A 6,000-nucleotide genomic window follows, 5' to 3' on the forward strand; every position below is an offset into this window, starting at 1 on the left:
AATGTACTAAATTAAACTGAACGTAGTCACGTAGAATTACACACTCTTATGCGTGCGCGCCTTAGCGGAAACAGTTTGAATCAGAAACGGAGATGGCAGGCCAGAGCTTGACATTTTTGCGATGGAAAATATGCACTTTCTGAATGCCGAACTTCTCAGTCATAAAAAACACCTGCGAGGCCTGAATGAGATCAAACCTCAGCCAAGAAAAAGTAACGCAAAAGTAACTTAAAAGTAACGTAAGTATAACTTTCCATAAAAAGTAACTAAGTAACGCAATTAGTTACTCTTTTGAGAAGTAACTTAATATTATAATGCATTACTTTTAAAAGTAACTTTCCCCAACACTGATGCTGTCTGTCTTATCTCAATAGTGAGATACTTTTGTCTCAGACTTTATTGACACGATTCAGATCTATTTTGGTAAGGAAGTTAGTAGCTGTAGCTCATTTGCATTTAAAGGTACGCACACGAAAACAGCGCGTTTTTGCTCCAACCCAAATAGGGGCATTTTGAACATGCTATAATAAATGATCTGTGGAGGTTTTTAGCAGCTGGGTGATTCTCACGAAAACTTGGTTTTAAAAATGTCAAGCGTGAAAATGTAAAAATTGCTTAAATTTACTTTTTTTCCCCACCAGACATTGAAAAACAAAGTCTGGAGTAAATGGGAACATTAATTTAGAAACTTTTACTTATCATTTAACACTTTTTGTAACATAATTTTAAAAATTAGTCCTAAAAAATCTCATTACCGCAACAGTCAGAAAACATCAACACTGACATATTTTCAAAATGACATGACAAACCTGAAAGAACATGATTTGGAGATTCTGCACATGCATTTAAAAAAAAGTATTATGCTTCTATTAATTAAATTAACATTTAATAAGCATCTGTTGCGGTAATGATAATCAAAATGTCGTGTAAGCATTCTGACAAGACAATATTTCAAATTAACTGTAAAAAAATGATCTTACCTGGTAGCCATCTTGAAGTAACTGGTCCATGTGCTTGGTCACTCAAAATCAAACTTTATTAAAATTCTGTATGTGCTTAAACGGTTCTTAAAAAGTGTTGGGGAGGATGAGAACATCAGGCATGGACACATCATTTTCCTAATTTTTCTTCATTATTATTATACATGAATATTCAGTAAATATTTTTTCTGTCATCTAAAGTAGTCTAGCAAAACATCCATTTATTTTTTTTCTTAATATTTTTGTGTTAATTTGATTAAATTACAACAGCCGGACACATTGCGGTAATGAGAATTTCAGCAGAAAATGAGATAAAATTTACAATTATAAATTCTTATGTTGAAATCACACATTGTGTAAGGTAGAACACAGTATTGTGTTAATTCTAATGCTTTTTAATGTTACTATATTACACATTTTAAAGCTAAAATCATTAGTGCCGTGCTGTTTCAATGGTTTCGTGAGAATCACCCAGCTACATTTGAACAGCTACATTCTGGGCAGACTTGTATTACATCTTGTAAAAATGGGAATAATCGGTGTCCTTTAAAGTTACTGTTGATTACGTCTTTGATGGATGAACTCATATTAGATAACTTCTACTAAATAAATCTTGCAGCTGTTGTGGAAAGAAAAAGTATAGGCGGGTGCATAAAAATGACATCTTTAAGACCAAGCAGAAACCTCAGTGAAATCACCTCTAAACGGTAATCTATGACTATTACTTATTTACTCAGCTATTAGTAAGCACTATTCTGTGAATGTTAGGTCACCTAATTAATATGCGTGAATAGATAAGGTGGTTTATCTGCTCAACTCCTACACCGTGGAAAATACAATCCCCCAACCAAGCATGACATGAAGGTATCAGGGAAAGATAGAGAGACAGATAACAAAAAGACATTACTGCAGCTAGATTCACTATAAAACTGTATATTTGACTTGCAAAACCATACATTTTGTCTCATTCCATACTTTAAAGATAAGAAATCTGATTTCTTATCAGTGACTCCAAATAAATGCCATATGTGCTCTCACTTATAAGACCTAGCAGCTGGTGTCAGGCAGAAAGGACATTCATTGAAAAAGCAGCTGTTGGGAACAGCCTGTCTTTACACGCCGCTCTCACCACACATGTGATGGTCCTGATCTGCCTTTTGTACAAATCATCACTGCTGTTTTTTAGCAGGAGGTTTCAGAGCCCCTCTACAATTGTGCTGACATCACACATACCATATACACAGGCCAGCGGCTGTCTTTTGTGGACGTATTGTTCGAAGAGAGATACAGTTACGCTGTTGTTAGCAGTGGTCTGTATTGCTTTAAAAAATGATCCAAGTTTAATATGATGACGTTGAATATTGCTGTTTGTTTGAGAGTCCTGACACAGCAGCATTGACTCAAGCAGTGGTGTGAGGAAGGGATCCCTGTTTGTCCAACCAATGATTAGCAACACTCATGTTAGCATCATGCAAGGTTGTCGCATTCTGCCTTATCTTTTAATTTTTTAAACCATTTGGTGGAATCTATGGTTCAACTTAAGTGTCTTGTATTAATCAAACATCACTGAGCATTATATATCCGTGCTGAACCTTTGATTCTCATGTCTACATGCTCTGTGATGCCCAAGGGTTCATCTTCGGTGTCAAACATGTGTTGATACAATCAGTCAGGATGTAGAAAGTTGGAAGCGCCCTGTATGTTTACATTAAGTGAGTTCCAGGAAAGTGGCTAAATATATACATTGTCTGTCTGGGCTTATAAACAATGCAGTGATTAAAATATATATATAAAGTATGTTTAAGTATTTTTCATATTTCTTTCAAATACAAAAAGTTTTATTTTTAGGGCCGTTAAAGTGATTAATCACGATTAATCACAAAAATTAATCACAAAGCACGCACGCACGCACACACTCACACACACACACACACACACACACACACACACACACACACACACACACACACACACACAAATTTGTTTGGATAATATATCACTGTAAAAAATATTTGCTCTGTGTGTGTGTGTGTGTGTGTGTGTGTGTGTGTGTGTGTGTGTGTGTGTGTGTGTGTACCTGGTAAATATCACGTTGTGGGGACCAAATGTCCCCACAGAGATGGGAATACCAGTGTTTTTGTGACCTTGTGCGTGCGTGCGTGCGTGCGTGTGTGTGTGTTATATAAATACACATACATTCATTTATGTATTTAAGAAACATTTGCATGTGTATATATATTCATTAATATTTGTATATATTATATAGGCTATTATAGAAATGTAAAAAATTATATATAAAATAGTGCTGGGCAAAGAGTAATCGCAATACAAAATAAAAGTGGTTTTTTTGCATAATATATATGTGTGTACTGTGTGTAATTATTATGTACATTTAACCACACACACACACACACACACACACACACACACACACACACACACACACATACATATATTCATTTCAGAATTTTTTAAAATTTATATATCAATTTTTTTAAATGTATATATACTACAGAATATATAAAAATATAAATAAATATATATACACACATTAATATTTCTTAAAGACATACATGAATGTGTGTGTATTTACATAATAATTACACACAGCACACACTCACATATTATGCCTAAAATCACTTTTATTTTGTATGCGATTAACCGTGATTAATCTTTGCCCAGCACTATTTTATATTTTTTTTACATTTACAAATTTATACCTTTATGTGTGAATTTATTAGGGCTGTCAAAAGATGAATTGCGATTAATCGCATACAAAATAAAAGGTTTTTTGCATGTGTGTATAATTGTTATGTATATATAAATTTACACACACATTTTTTTATTTAATTAAATATATCAATATATACAGTACTGTGCAAAAGTCTTAGGCCACCATGCCACAATTAGATTTGTTGTTTTTGCAATGTTATAGTGATCATATATAATTGTTTCTCAGTCTCTTTAGAATACATCCAGAAAATACAGGAATTGTGTATATAATATTGAAATCTGTATAAAAATGTAAACGGATGTGTCAAGTTTTTAGGGTAAAAAAAGATTTTATTCCTGCTGCAGGATCAGTATCAATATCAATATATGTTTATGTTCCCTAAAATAAATACATACATGCCTGTGTATTTGTTTTTATATATACAAAATAAATAAACCCAATGCACACACATATTTGCAAAAAACAAACTTTTATTTTGCATGTAATTAATCATGATTAATCTTTTAACAGCCCTAGTATTTATATAAACATAATAATTACACTTACAGTAGCCCTGCAAGCACAGACTTTTATTTTGTGTGTGATTAATCACGATTAATCGATTGCCAGCACTAATTTATATATAATATAAATTGAATTGAATACATTGAATACATATACGTAGGCTATATATTAATTGTTTTGTCTGTCTTCTACTATTCTCATAAGTTGGTTGGCTGAATCACCTTTGCCAGCAGTTGCATATTTTTTGCGCAAGTCTTTATAAGACATCTTGACATCATAATTTGTGTCCATTCCTCTGGCCAGTAGCTCAAGATGCCTGAGAGGCTGAACTGCAATTGTTATGCGATTTCACAGATGTTCAGTGATATTGCTGTCTGGGCATTCTCTTCAGGATATTAGTCTTCTTGACTCTATCATTTCCATTTCTCATGGGTCATTATCCTGTTGCAAGACAGATAAAAACTAAACATACTTCCTCAGGGAATTTTTTTTGGTACTACTTGTACTTTTCTTCATACAGTGTTTTCCTTCTGTCCCTTTCCCTTCCGTGAATAAGATGCAGTCAGCACAAAGCATTTGTTTCTAAAGTCACGTGCTGTATTATTGTCGATCTCATCATGTGACAATGACAGCATTAAGGTTCAGTTTGGGTGTGATCTCATCTTAGTATAGAATTGTCACAAGGTTTTGGATAAACATAAGCTGAGAGATGTGATATACTGTAAGTTTTGTTCACGAGGCTTTCTGACACAAGCCAGTTATTATCCGATGGTTTATTGTTTCAGTTTCTTTGTGGCTTCGCTGACTCTGAAACTTGTTAGACTGCCATTACAGCCTGTTCACATTCATTTCTACTACAGAATATGTACATACATTAACATTATTATTTTAAACAATGTCAAACTGTTTTTATGCACCATTGACTTCCATAGTATTTTCCTTTCTATGGAAGTCAATGGTGCTTCTGTTTCTTGCTTGATTACAAATGTTTTCCTTACAAGTCTAATGTCAATATTGAATAGATATATGTTTCTCTCTCTTGGTGATACTTTATAAACTGGTATGCTTTATAGTTATACTGTATAGGTGTTTGTTATTTGTTTCTATGAACAATACTAATAAGAGGCTTTTACTGGGTCAGACGTCAGTGGTTGGGTTGTGATTTATTCACCAGAGAGTATAAAGCAGATTGTAGGGGATGTATCAGGACAAAACAGGAAGTCATGTGAAAAAGCCCTTTGTGTTGTAATACAAAATGTGAATATGTGAAAAATACAGACTGTTTAACTTCCATAACTCAACGCTTATATTGCTTATGTTGTCTATAAGGAAAATACAGAAAACAAACATCTCAATGTCAAATATTTACCCGAATTTACCCTACATTACTCTGTTGAATAGATGAAAAACGACAAAACACTTCCAACATTCGTTTTACTGTGATATTTTGCTTTACAGTATATGATTGATGTCATGATTTCCATTCCCCGTTGAATATCCTATATATATTTTTTGGGGGGGGACTCGAAATTTTCTATTTGTTTCACCAAGCCTAACAGACAATGTAATGATATGGCTCCATCTACTGGTTGTCACGACCCACACACTATGAAAGGCACAAACTGCACATTTCAGAAGAGTATATGGACATATATCTGCATCTGTGGTTCAGATATCAATATTTTAAATATCTGATGATTTTTAAATCTAATACATTTTGTACATATTTGTTTCTTTCACTTCCACCTGTAGATATTTCAAACACAGTGTTACTCAAAGAAA

The sequence above is a fragment of the Misgurnus anguillicaudatus genome, chromosome 3, assembly GCF_027580225.2.
Source record: "Misgurnus anguillicaudatus chromosome 3, ASM2758022v2, whole genome shotgun sequence".
NCBI lineage: Eukaryota > Metazoa > Chordata > Actinopteri > Cypriniformes > Cobitidae > Misgurnus > Misgurnus anguillicaudatus.